Source organism: Ceratotherium simum, chromosome 11, assembly GCF_057802395.1.
Source record: "Ceratotherium simum simum isolate JZ-2026a chromosome 11, ASM5780239v1, whole genome shotgun sequence".
NCBI classification, from domain to species: Eukaryota; Metazoa; Chordata; class Mammalia; order Perissodactyla; family Rhinocerotidae; genus Ceratotherium; species Ceratotherium simum.
In genome coordinates, this window is record NC_141910.1 from 27687147 (window position 1) to 27702815 (window position 15669).

Sequence of the window (15669 nt, forward strand, 5' to 3'; positions counted from 1 at the left end):
GATATAGGTGATGCTATGCTCTCCTTTATCGTTTTTACAGACTTGTCTCCTTATGCTCTTCCAGTAACTCAAAACTCAGACTTAGCCCTCCTCTTTTACCATTCAAAACTTTTTTCTCCATGATTCTCATCCCCACTGCAGGCTTTGATTACCACCCATATACTAATGATTCTCAAAATTTTATCTCCAGGCTAGACCATCCTTCAGAACTCCAGGACTACATATTCCAATCCCTATATAACTTTTGTTCAGGGATAATTTAATGACCCGTATCCACAACCGCTCTTCTTTCCCAGTGTTCTCTACCTCAGTGAATGCTACCACCTTCCATCTAATTATATAAGCCAGAAACCCAAGAGGTGTTCTGGAGTCCTTTTTTCCCACAAGTTCAACTCAATAGTCCATCTGTTGGCTCTTCTTCCAGAATTTATTCCATTTCTGTTCCTTTCTTTCCTCTTTTGTTATCACACCCAAACAAAAGCCACCACAATCCCTCTCCTATGTTAATGCAACAGCCTTTTACCTGGCCTACCCATATCTGCCCTTATCCCGTTCCAATAAGTGTTCAACCTATAAACAGAGTTACCTAAAAATTTCCAACCTAACTTTATCAGACCATACCCCTACCTTCTTATCAAAATAATTCATTAGATTCCTACTGAGTTTATCATGAAGACCAAAAGTCCTGCCATGGTCTTCCAGGTCCTATGTGGTCTTGCTCCTACCATGCCTCATCCTAACATCATAGTTCTCAGTTCTTTGCACTCTAGCCATGCTGGCTTCTTTAAGTTCTTGAGGAACTGATGTCTCTTAAACCACAGAATTTTTGCACAGGCTATTGTCTTTGTTCACTCGTCCTGGGATTCTCCCCACCGCCCACCCATTTTTTTCCTTCATGTATCAGCTTATTAATAATATTATCAGAGAAGACTTTCTTTTCATAAGGGAGAAACACTGTCAAATTCTTTGCTGAAACAAGAGTGAGAAATAAGATTGCAATACTTACATTCAACATCTTGCCATTATGAGTTTAGTTTTTCCAGCCTCAAATATTAAGTTTAGGAGATGTCTGTTGTTGCACTTGATTGCACATCTTATTAGATACAAATACTTTGCTTTGACTCTAGCTGTTTGTTAATAAGTATTTTAATACAGATGAAAAGATGACATTTGTAATAAGTACAGCTACACACTGAATATGGATGTCGTGTATTTTTTTTCTAAGCAGGAATTGATGTCAAAATAGAATAGAACAGTAAGATAAAGTACAATAATAAAATAAAATGGAATTGAAATGGTTCATGGTCTCACTTGGAAGAAGGATATAGGGAATGGAGGAATCCTTCTGAAGGAGAGCTAAGTGACTTAGAGAGAAAGTTATAAAACAGTACTATACTGGCAGTCAGAAGACCCTTTTAGTTTTATACTATTACTTGCTTGGTGAGACTTTGGATAATTCACAATCTTTATAAATCTTGGTTTTCCACTCAAAACAAGGGATATATATTGAATAAAATGACATGTATAAAAACACCTTTAATACCGAACAGACTTGAATAGCAATTCCTTTCCCCTTTCGTATCGAGCCAGAAACTCTCATTAAAGCTTTGTCCCAGTCAGGCACGAGTGGCTCAAAAGGACACAGCAGTCTGAGGAAATATCTGCCAAAGTTATTCTTAGACAACCCTTCTCTGTCCCACATTCATGCCTACCACATGTAATTCTCTGCTTTCCTTCTTGGCCTTCCACCTTCAGTTCTGAATCTTAGTTTACTTGTATTTTCAGCTAAAAAGCTTATAGGTTCATTTCTCATTTCACGACTGTTTTTCGGACTTGCAGCAGTGTGTCCTCTCTGCTGCCAACTCAGATCCTGTTCTAATGCTATAATGGTCTTGTCACCACGAGATCCTTCACAGTCATGCTGGACCTTCACAGAATCTAACCCCCTTCTCCTCCCCTTTGGCTCTGGGGTGTCACAGTTGGAGATTGGCAAATCTTTCTACCTCTTACCATTATTTCAAGCAGTGCTCCTAAAAGCTTTGCTTCTTTTCCCATGTAATTTTTTTTTATAAATGATACACCTTCAGTGTTAATGCAGCTTGATAGGAAAGTCTTATTTTCTGTTTATTTATCCAGTACTATGCTGAACAGAACCAAAGTTATACACCTGCATAATTCTTTTCTGATGCCAAAAATGGTTGTTTAATAAAAAGGCAAGTCAATGGCCAAATTTAAGTTACCTGTAGTAAATCTGAGCTTAGATTCCATGAGGCATGGATGAATTGACAGTTTTCCATTCACACTATTCTCCAACTACTGGAATTTAATCTCTCAAAAATCAGGGACCTGGTCTCTTTTATTCACTACTATACCCCCAGGAAACAAGAACAGTGCCTAAGACCTAGTAAGTCTTCAATAAATATCTGTCAAGTGAATGAACACCATTGCAAGCCAGGGTAGGTTTTTTAGAAGTCAAGAAGATATTACCATTGTATGGATAATCTGATAGAGACTCGATATACATTAACACAATTATTTTATTAGTTTATAGAAGGAAATTGTAAGCCGTTATGTAACACTAATTAAATATTAAACACAGTGTCATCCTGGTTACCTGCTATGCAATGAGGATACTGAGAAACAAAAGAAGTATGACGTTAGTCATCCTAACTTTTAATAAAATATCACCTAAGAAAGTAAAGAAACACTTAGTGAATGACTTCTGTGCAACTAAAACTTGTGCATGCACATACACATACACATACCCACAAAGACACACGGATAACTCAAATAAAGTCCGCACAAAGTCTGTCAATATTCTTATTTAATACATTAGGAAAAATGATGCTCAAGATGTTAAATATTTCCCCAAAGCTAGAAAATAGTTGAGATAATACCCAAATCCAGTCCTTCATACTTCAATTCCAGTGTTTTTATTTTTCACTTTAAACTTGAGCTTGGAAAAATCATATAATAAATGTTCGGACAGAATTCAGAAATTTCAGAAAGAAGTCGAGAAAGGTAGGATAATGCTAATGCCCAATGGTCATTTGAATCAAACAAGTGTGTTAAACTCTCTTTATACATAAATGGAATTTGCCTTAAGTATTTAGACAGGGTAAATATATTCCATGTGTTTTCCTCTTCAAGTGGAAACTTCCTCAAGCTTTGTTATGAAATAAAATACCTGATTTCTGTGAATTGAAGTTTATACCAATAGCTCTCAAATCTTTATGATAACAAAAACAGCCTAAGGCTTCAAAAAACACCTTCACTCAGACCCCATCCATAGAGAGTCTTATTTACTATACCTGGGTTTGGGACCAGAATTGGTAATTTTGATGATCAGCTAGGATTGGAAAACCCTGGTCAAGAATATTGCTTATTTTCTTTTGCAAGATTAAAAGGGAAGCATGCTGATGATATGAACACTACTTACAAAAATGTGAAGGATTATGGAAGGTGCCAAAAATCACCTGCACTTCATGAGGCAAAGTTGAGTTTTTGCAATTACCCTTATAATTTCTGCTGCTCTAACTCTGTCAGTGATATCTCTCTTTAATACTATATTTTAAGCAAACTCTGCCCATTTTCTAACCTCTGTATCCATTGCTCACTTTCCCCAAACTGTCCCTGTGTATTTCTCAAAATCATAGCATATAGATTGGCAACAGTTCTATTTTAATCACTGTAAAGGGCAGTTTGGGGTAGAAAATAGACCTGGTCTTTACAGATATTTTCATTGCCTATCTTACCTATTTCCAATAACCCATCAGAACACTGTTTATATTTCCTTCTATAGCTCCTCTTTCTCTGCCATGTTTTCTCTGTAAATGTCTTTCTTTTTTAATCAGTTACCTCCCAACATCATATGTACTTTCTCCTCACTATCAGCAGGATTCTTAGCTGCAAAAAACCGAAGTCACTCTAAATAATTTAAGTAGAAATTAAATATATTCATGACATTTGCTATTTCTCAGAGTCCCTGGGATTAGGCTTGAAGGACCTAGATAGTTATGAGGCCAAAGTTTACTATGGAATTTCCCTAAATCAATACCGCAATATGATGCCACCACATGCTCACTAGAACGGCTAACCTGAAAAAGACTGAACCACACCACATGTTGATGAGGAGAGAGAGCAACCAGAAATCTCATACATTGCTGATGGAATAGTGGTGTTAGTGACTGGGAGGAAGTATGTCAGGGGCTCCTTGAGTACTTGCAATGTTCACTTTATTGCCAACCGTGGTGATCACTCAGGTATTTTCACATGATAATTTATTGAGCTGCATACTTATTGTGTATTTTTCTTTATGTATGATATCAGTCAATAAAAAAATAGATTCTGGCAGCCAAAGAGCATGACAAATGCCACTACAACATCTCTCCAGCTTTAATTTAGATGGATTGGGTTGCGGGGGGGGGACCTCTATAGACTTAACTGCACTCTACAGGTAGGACCAGAGGATAAAGGCACATGCTGATCCATGGTCAAGCAATCTGAGAAATCAGTTGCATTTTTGCCACTGCCAAACTTATATCAACAAAATGAGGCCATTACTATATACTACTTGGTTGTAATATTTTCACTTCTATATATGGAATTTTATAGAGAAAATTTGGAATTCTATATATAGAATTTTACACTTCTATGTATTTTCGCTATGACTGAAAATGACCTCTCAACGGACAAGAAGAGAAAACTGTTACCCAAAAGCTAGCCAACAAGAAAAATGAAAAAATCTAGCAGTCAATTCTGAGCCACATTCATGAACACGCATTAATCACATTATAAAAATAGAATTTGCAGCAATGATTCTCTAGAAAAGAGTATTGCAGAGTGACTATTTCCAAAAGATACCCCAGTTTTCTCAGTCTGATGTCCATAATCTCCTTAAATGCTTAAAAATAAAATGACTTTTGAACTTCAAACCTGAAATTGCATTTTAATTTTTATGATTCAAATAGGTATTAAGTATGCTATATTGTTATTGATGTAGTTAGTCATGATATGCCATATCATATAAATTCAATTATATATATAAATTCACTATATTCCATAACAAATAAATTCAAAAGCATTGGAGGGATTATGCCCTGTGAACCAAATTTATGGTCCTTTTTGTTTCTTAAATTACAAGCTCCCTGTTTGGCTGAATGAGAATTCTTAATTCCAGATCTAGTTTTCAGTTACAAAAAGACTCCAAAGGGTTGCTCAGAAGTGATCCTTGGTCATGCCTACCAGGGTAAATGATGGTGGGGAAAAATCACCTTGAACCGAACTCCTTGATCTTGGCACTTTCCAACAATGTTGAATCGAGGGCAAAGGCACCAGTATCATTTCTAAATTCAGGACCCAGTCGCAGCATAGGAGTTCAGCACCATGAATTTCCCCCAAGATATGTAATAAACCAAGTGAAAGCCTCAGAAAAAAGTTGCACCTGTAATTACAATACACATATTCATAGTCACTTGTACATTAAATCATGAGCTTTATAGACTCTTTGTATAGTACGTGGTCCAGTGATCCAAGATTAACTCTGGCAGTTAGCTCCTGTGGTTAGAACACTCTGCTACTTAGGACAAGTAGCAGGTGGAGACAGTTGGATTTTCTCTATTTCACAGCTATAGGGTTCATTGGAACCATAGCCAGCCCCTTTCCGAGGGTATGCCAAGTGGAAGCAGCAAGGTTTCAAGGGTACCTTAGCCTAAATCCATATTTCAACACAAAGTTTGTGTCTCAATAAATGTGAGCATCAATTTTAGATGGAAAGGTGAGCACAATGAATATTCTTCTCTTCTTTTTACATGATTTCTATGGTTCTCCTGGGTTTACATGTCTCATTCTCTGACAAAAGACAGTATTTCGTGTCCCCATCTCTGTAGATTTGGTTTTTTCCAGTGGCTATCAATGTTATCACATGTGTGGCCCCAAGAGAACTTTCCTATCAAATAAATTTGACCCACTGGCCACAGTTCGATCAACCCTGCTATAGGGAATCAAGATTTTTTAAAATATCTAATGAAAAAGACTGTAATATTGATGCTAAGATATATAAATAGACAAATGTGACAAAAATAGAAAGGCTACATGTATGAATGGTTAATTTATGAGTAACAAAGTACAGCAAACACACGGTAAAGATGATTCTGGGCAGCTGGATATAGATATGGGGAAAAAATGGAGCATCACTTCACATCATACAAAAAATTCTCTTCCAAGTCAAAGATACTAAATGTGAAAGTCAAAACAATAACATTTCTAGAAGATAACATAGAAGAATAACTTCATGAATTTGAATCAGGAAAAGAGTTCCTAGATACACTAAAAAAGCACTAACCACATGGCAAAAGTAGATAAATAGAACTACATTGAAAGTCCATGAAAATATGCCATTAGAAAAGTGAAGAGGTAAGACACACGTGGGAAGAGGACATTTGCAATAAACAACTGACAAATAATTTGTACCCAGAATACATACTTTTAAAGAGACTTTTAGAATTCCATAAGGAAAATAAAGAAAATCCAATGGAAAAATGGGCTAAGGACTTGAATACGCACTTCCCAAAAGATATCCAAGCGGTCAATAAAAATACGGAAAACAAGCTCAAACTCATTAGTCAGGGGAATGTGAGTTAAAACTATATGAAGTATTACTACCGTCCTCAAGAATTATTAAAAGTAAAAAGATGGCCAAAAACAAGTGTTTGAAATAATGTAGATCAATATACACCATTAAACATTTACGTTGGGAGTGTAAATTGATGCAATCACTTTGGAAAGCGTATTGGCATTATTTTGTAAAATTGAACTATCATATAACTTCTGAAACAGCAATTCGACTCCTAGGTATTACCCCAGAGAAACCTCTGCATATGTGCTCTGGGATACAGGTACAAGGATGCTCATAGTAGCATGGTTCATAATAAAAAGAAAAAATATATACACATAAAGAGGAGAACAGATCGATAAGTTTGGAATTTCATTATAAGTAACGTATTTTACAGCAATAAAAATAAATGAACTATCCAATAACATGAATGAAGCATGAAGGCATAATATTGAGAGAGAAAAACATGGTCCAGAACACTGCATACAGTATGATGCTATTTATAAAGTATTAATCAAACACACTAAACAATATAGTGTTTACTCATATACAAATATGTGCTAGAATAATTTTAAACAGGAAAGGAATTGTGTTTATGGAATGTGGGAAAAAGGTTAATTCCAAAGACGAGAAAGGGTTGGTTTGGGAGACGGCCACAAAGGTAGACGAAGTAGATGGTAACGTTTTATTTTCTGGGTTGGGTGTTGGTTTACTGTCCACTGTACTACTAAGCTCTAGAATTTACATCACTGTTATATATCTTATTTTGTATATATTAGATGTTGTACCAAAAAAAGGTAATGAAGAAAAAGAATGAAGAAATATCATTCCAGGCAGAAGGAGGAACATGTGAGACAGCCCCCAAGGCAAGAAGCAATATGAAGTGCTAAAGGAATTAAAAGAAGGCACTGGACAGCCATGGGTAGAGAGAGGAGGGGACCAAAGTAGACTGGAGAGGTTAGAAGAAGCTTTCGATTCCATTATTTTATTTCATACCTATAACCACCCTGGGAAGAATTCCAGATGGCTGTTATTCTTCATGTTATGCAGATGAAGAAATAGACTAAAAGAGCAGGGAAAGGTGGATGGGATCTTTAGCAGAGCTGAGAAAATCAAAAGTGCTTGCCGAGAAGGAATCCAGCCAGAAGCAAGCTGCATCTGGCTGCAGAATCTCTTGAGGATGAGCTTTTGAGCTTAAAACAAGCAGGTGCATGAAGCCTATGCAAAAAGTTAAACGTGCCAGATCCTTTCCTCTATGTCTCTGAGCCCAGTGACCATCCCTAAAAGACTGTAAATGTATGCTATGGAGAAATGGATCTAAAGGCTCCAGACGCAGGGAGAGTAGGAAACGAGAGAGTGAGGGAGATGTGCTCTATTGAAAACAGTGGGAATAAGTGAAAGTCTGTGTACCCAATACCGTAGGCTTCTTGCCTCTTTATGTAACTTTATGCAACCCCAAGAGGGTTTTATTCAGTTATATATCCCTCCAGGCAGGAGAGCAGAAGATTCCTCTTTAAACCAACAAAAAAAATCACAGAAAAAATACTTGTAAATGTTAATATTTGAGACTGTTCCAATGAAAAGCACTGATCCTCTTCTGCTTGGTCTGTACAAATAATTCACCAGTTAACATAACTTCCATTAAGTTTTTAATGCCTCAGTCTTAAATACGAACAGATAACTTTGCTTAGAGTAAAATATATTCAATGCAAGAAAGACAAGAAATCTTTTAAAAATATATGTAATATCCTCAGAGAGGAGAAGATATTGGGCACATGAAATAACACAATGTTATGTAAATGGAACATTAAGACAATAAACAAAAGCTCTTGGAAATAATAGAACATTATGATATAAAAAAGAAATCCAAAGAAAATTTGGGAGTTAAAGGTTGAGAAATTAATCCATAAATAAATGAAAAAGCCAAAGAGAAAGATAATAGGAATACTCTTCCCTGAGAAACGCAGATGGAGGAAGCTCAATCCTTTACCTTCTCATGCCTTTACACACGGCATCTGATTAGTGCGTCCTTCTCTGGTGAATCTACTTAAAATTGCAATTTATCCTCTTCCCTTTAGCATACCCTATTATTCATGCTTGCTTTATTTTCTCCATAGATCTTACAGCATAATATATATTACATTTATATATTGCCTGTATCCTCCCACTAGCATATAAACTCTACGACATGTTTTTTTGTTCCCCTTGCTTTGTTCACTGCTGTATCCCCAGCAGCTAGAAGATTGAATAAATAGGAGAGGGGGAAAAAGGCAAACAAGAAAAGCTAAGAATATAAACTATTAAAGTTAGATTTGGAAGGGAGGGATTGGAGGTGAGAAAAAAATGGATGTATGCATCATTATTCATATCAGAGACTTAGGCTTTCAAAAGGAGCAGAAATTTTAATTATTTTACAAAGGTATAATGATAAAGATAAATAGAATAAAAATTACAAACCTGGGCCAGCCCATGGCTTAGCGGTTAAGTGCACACGCTATGCTACTGGCGGCCCAGGTTCGGATCCCGGGTGCGCACTGACGCACCGCTTGTCCGGCCATGCTGAGGCCGCGTCCCATGTACAGCAACTAGAAGGATGTGCAACTATGACATACGACTATCTACTGGGGCTTTGGAGGGGGGGAAGGAAGATTAGCAATAGATGTTAGCTCAGAGCCGGTCTTCCTCAGCAAAAAGAGGAGGATTAGCGTAGATGATAGCTCAGGGCTGATCTTCCTCACACACACACACAAAAATTACAAACCTTCAAATTATCAGTAAGAAAACACAGAAAATACAGATGTAAACTATAATGAAATTTTATTATGGTTGGATTTATACTGATAGGCAATAATCTCCAAGATGCATTTTAGTTGAAAACAGTTAAATTTAAACAGTGTGTATAGAATAAAATACCCAGGAATGAACTTAACCAAAGTGGTGAAAGATCTGTACACTGAAAACTATAAAACGTTGCTGAAAGAAATTGAAGAAGACACAAAGAAATGGAAAGATATTCCATGCTCTTGGATTGGAAGAATTAACATAGTTAAGATGTCCATGCTTCCTAAAGCAATCTATAGATTCAATGCAATCCCTATCAAAGTTCCAACAACATTTTTCACAGAAATAGAACAAAGAATCCTAAAGTTTATATGGAACAACAAAAGACCCCGAATAGCCAAAGGAATCCTGGAAAAAAAGAACAAAGCTGGAGGTGTCACACTCCCTGATTTCAAAATATACTACAAAGCTATAGTAATCAAAACAGCATGGTACTGGCACAAAAACAGACACATGGATCAATGGAACAGAATTGAGAGCCCAGAAATAAACCCACACATCTATGGACAGCTAATCTTTGACAAAGGAGCCAAGAACATACAATGGGGAAAAGAAAGTCTCTTCAACAAATGGTGTTGGGAAAACTGGATAGCCACATGCAAAAAAGTGAAAGTAGACCCTTACCTTACACCATACACAAAAATTAACTCCAAATGGATTAAAGACTTGAATGTAAGACCTGAAACTATGAAACTTCTAGAAGAAAACATAGGCAGTACGCTCTTCGACATCAGTCTTAGCAACATATTTTCAAGCACCGTGTCTGACCGGGCAAGAGAAACAATACAAAAAGTAAACAAATGGGACTACATCAAACTAGAAACCTTCTGTACAGCAAAGGAAACCAACAACAAAACGAAAAGACAGCCTAACAATTGGGAGAAGATATTTGCAAACCATACATCTGATAAGGGCTTAATCTCCAAAATATATAAAGAACTCATGCAACTCAGCAACAAAAAAACTACCAACCCAATTAAAAAATGGGCAAAAGACCTGAACAGACATTTCGCCAAAGAAGATATACAGATGGCCAACAGGCACATGAAAAGATGTTCAACATCATTAACTATCAGGGAAATGCAAATCAAAACTACAATGAGATATCACCTCACGCTCGTCAGAATGGCTATAATTAACAAGACTGGAAACAACAATTATTGGAGAGGATATGGAGAGAAAGCAACTCTCATGCACTGCTGGTGGGAGTGCAAACTGGTGCAGCCACTATGGAAAACAGTATGGAGATTCCTCAAAAAATTAAGGATAGAATTACCACATGATCCAGCTATTCCACCGCTGGGTATTTATCCAAAGAACATGAAAACACCAATGCATAAAGATACATGCATCCCTGTGTTCATTGCAGCGTTATTCACAATAGCCAAGACTTGGAAGCAACCTAAGTGCCCATCAAGGGACGAATGGATAAAGAAGATGTGGTATATATATGCAATGGAATACTACTCAGCCATAAGAAACGATGAAATCCAGCCATTTGTGACAACGTGGATGGACATTGAGGGTATTATGCTAAGCAAAATAAGTCAGAGGGAGAAGGTCAAATACCGTATGATCTCACTCATAAGTAGAAGATAAAAACAACAACAAAAAATCATAGAGACAGAGATTGGATTGGTGGTTACCAGAGGGGAGGAGGAGAGGGACCATGGTGAAAGGGATAATTAGGCACGTGGGTGGTGATGGATTGTAATTAGTAATTTGGGTAGTGAACATGATGTAATCCATACAGAAATCTAACTACAATGATGTACACCTGAAATTTATACAATGTTATAAACCAATGTTACCACAATAAAAAATAAACAATTTTAAAAATAAATAAATAAAACTTGAAAAACAAACAAGAAAAAATAAACACTGTGTATAATATGGTACATTGCTGTTTTTAGAAATCCATATATACATGTTACTAGATGCAAAGAATATTTATATGAATACATACAAGTATTGATAATAGAAGACCTTTATAGGTAAAAATCTGCATAATCTTTTGAATTTAGTACTATAGGCATGTGTTCCAATATGCACGTGGCAGCTTTTCAAAAATTTTTATTTAAATGAAAAGTTATTTTGTTTTACAAAGTAGCCCCTTCCCTTCTTGAAAAGCTTATTTCTTTTTGTCTGATGTCTCCTCCAGGCAGTCTTCTGTCCTACCATCTATGTCTGGTCATTTATCCCACTTGCAGGATCCAGGAACACCTTATATTAGCTTTTTCACAGCACTCACCCCATTATTTCATGGCTGTCAGTTGAAAAGATTGTTCCCCTAAGTAGGCCGTGAGCTCCCTAAGGGTGGAAATGTATTTATTTTGGAATCCCCAATAGTTTGCACATAGCCTGACGTTTATATCTATATTGGCTCATCACATTTTACCATCCCTCCAAATCACAGGCACCTTCTAAATGATCTGTTGTCTCAATGTAGGAGAACTTAAGGGATTCTCTCCAATCTGGCTTCCCATTGTTCTCCAAAACTTTCCCATTCTTTCTTTTTATCATAATATTTTTCAAGTATAATTTACATACAATAAAATCCACCCTTTTTGGTATACAATTCTGTGAGTTTTGACAAACACATACAGTCACATAACACTACTGCCACCGGCAAAAATGTATAGAATATCGTCATCAACTCTTTAAACAACTCCCCTGCTGGTGCTTCATTGTAGACAACACCTTCCTCCACAATCTATCCCATGGTATCAGCTGATTTGCTTTCTTTTCCTTTAGTTTTGTCTTTCCTTTCACAGAATGTCATAAAAATGGAGTAGAAACATATAGCCTTAAGAAGTGGCTTTTTTCATTTACCAAACATGTATCTGAGATTTGTTGATGTACTTGAATGTATGAGTATCTTATTCCTTTTTATTGTCAAATGTTATTCAATCATTGGATGTACTACATTTTGTTTATCCATTCACCTGTTGGAGGAAATTTGGGTCATTTCTAGTTTTTGGCTATTACAAATAAAGCATACATCCATGTACTGATTTTTGCATGAACATAAGTTTTCAGTTCACTTGGACAAATACCTAGGAGTACGATTCCTGGGTTGAACTCTAAGTGCATGTTCAACTATAAAGGAAACTGAAAACTGATTTTCAAAGTAGCTGAACCATTTTTCATTTTCACCAATGAAATGTACAGGAATGCCAATTGCCCGGCATTCTCCTCAACACTTCACATTGTCATTTTTTTAAGCCATTCTAGGAAGTGTATCTCATTGTGATTTTAATTATATTTGCTTAATGACTAAAGATGTTGAGAATCATTTCATGTTCTTACTTGCCTTTCTTATATTTTCTTTGGTAAAGTGTCTGTTCATATCTTTCAGCCATTTTTTTCATCGGAAATTTTTTTTTAATTGAGTTTTGATAGTTCATCATATATTCTGGATACAAGGCCATTAGTAGACATGTGGGATATGTAAATATTTTCTTCTAATATGTAGTTTGTCTTTCTAGTCTCTTAGCATTTCCCTTATGCCTGAGGAACTTTCTTTAGTATTTCTTTTAGTGTAATTCTGCTGGTGTTGAATTATTTTCGGCTTTTGCATGTCTGAAAAAGTCATTATTTCACCTTTATTAATGAAAGATATTTTTACTGGAATAAAATTCCAGGTTGACAGTTGTTTCTTTCAGTAATTTCAAGATATTGGCCGTTCTCATCTACATTGATTCTGATGAGATATCTTTATTTTTCTCTGTATATATATATATATTGTGCCCTTTTCTCTGGCTGCATCTAAGATATTCTCTTTATCACTGCATTTGCCTTGGTGTAGTTTTCTTCACGTTTCTTGTGGTTGAGACTTCTTGAGCTTCTCAGATCTTTGGGTTTGGAGTTGCCATAAAAGTTGAAAAATTATCCATTATTTCTTCAAATATTTTATCTGTGCCCCACTCCCTTTAGGGGATGCAATTACACGTATATTAAGTCACTTAAAATTTCCCACCAGTCGTTAGTGCTTTTTTTTGAAAACAATTCTGTTTCCCCTTGGTGTTTCATTTTAGATAATTTCTATTGATACATCGTTAAGCTCACTAATCCTTTTTCTGAGATGTCTAATCTGTCACTAATCCTATTTAGTGTATTATATATTTCACATATTCTATCTCTCATCTCTATAAATATGATTTGGGTTTTTTCTTATATCTTTCATGTCTTTACTTTTAAAATATACTTACATTAAGTGTTTTAATGCCCTTGTCTCCTAATATCAGTGTCAGTCTTTGGTTGCTTTCAGTTGATTGATTTTTCTCCTCATTGGTCATATTTTCTGCTTGTTTTCATACTGGTAACTTCTTTGTTATGTGACAACATTATGGATTTTATGTTGTTTACTGCTGGATATCTCTGTATTCCTATAAAAATTCTTAAGCTTTTATCTAAGATGGAGTTAAGTTACTTGGAAAGAGTTTGATTTTTCTGGGTCTTGCTTTTTAGTTTTGTTAAGCAGGCTGTATTAGTCAGGGTTCTTCAGAGAAATAGAACCAATAGGATACATATATAGGAAGAGATTTATTATAAAGAATTGCCTCATGCTATCATGGATGCTGAGAAGTCTCATAATCTGCTGTCTGCAAGCTAGAGAGCCAGGAGGCTAGTAGTATAATTCAGTGTAAGTTTAAAGGCCTTGGAACCAGGAGTGCTGAGGGCAGACAATCAATGTCACAGCTCAAGCAATCAGGTAGGAAAGGCCAAATTCTTCCCTCCTCTACCTTTTTGTTCTATTCAGGGCCTCAACAGATTTGATGATAACCACCTACATTAGGGAGGGCAAACTGCTTTACTGGGTCTACCAATTCAAATGCTAATTTCATCCAGGAACACCCTCACACACACACCCAGAAGTAATGTTTAGTCAAATATCTGGGCACCCCATGATCCAGTTAATACGACACATAAAATTAACCATCACATAGTCCCATAGCCATGCTTGACGTGATAAACTAGTCACCACTAACAAGAAAAAACCCTTCTGGGTACCAAATACCTTTGAATTATGAGGTTTTTCCAGTCTGGCTGTGGGAAACACATTATTCCTAGTCCTGCATGAACACCAGGTCATTCTTTCCCCCACATCCCCTTGAATATGTTATTCACACACATGTGCTAATCAGTACTCAGCTGAATACTCAATGGGAACCCTCTGCATATATACAGAGTTCTCTGTTTGTGAAGATCTCTCCTCTCTGATACTCTGTCCTGTGGAATCTAACGTTTGGACCTACCCAAATTCTCAGCTTCACTAGTTAACTCAAGGAGTTTGCCAAGGTACAAATGGGTCCATCGTCTCTCTATCATAGCCAAGATACTCTCTCAAAGAGTGAGCTGGGATAATTGAAGGGCTCACTTCATCCTTTCCTGTCTCTCAGGGGATACTGCCTTTGTCACTTGAAGTCAAGTGTTCCAACAACTGCTGTTTCATATATTTTGCCCATTTATCTTTTGGGGTTGTTTCATGAAGGAAGGTAAATCCAATCCCTGTTATTTCATCTTGGCAGATAACAGAAATCTGTCAACTTCTCAACTATCTTTTAAATAGATGTAGCAATAAAAATTTTAACATATTTACCCATATAGTAAGCATTTTTTGGTGCTCTTAATTATACTGTTTAAATAAATATTTCTATATGCTATCATATTCCTTCTGCCTGAAGAACTACCTTTAAAATTTCTTAAAGTGAAGTTCTGTTAATGATTTCTTTCCATTTTTATATGCTTTTAAAAATTTATTTTGGCTCCAGTTTTTTGTTGAGATATAATTCACATATCATAAAATTTACCTCTTAAGATATAAAATTGAATGGTTCTTAGTAATCTACGAAGTTGTACAATCATCACCGCTATCTAATTCCAGAATATTTTCATCACCTCCAAAAGAAACTCATATTCATTAGCAGTTACTCCCCATTCTTCTTTATTCCAAGCCCTGGTAACCACTTACATACCTTCCATCACTATGGTTTTGTCTATTCTGACATTCCATATAAATAGAACCATACAATATGTGATGTTTTGTGTTTGACTTCTTTCAGTTACCATAATAGTCTCAACTTTCTCCATCTGGTAGCATTTATCATTAACTTTAATGCCAAATATTATTCCATTGTATGGATATGCCACATATTGTTCATCCATTCATCAATTAATGGGCATTGGTTTATTTCCACTTTTTAGCTACTATG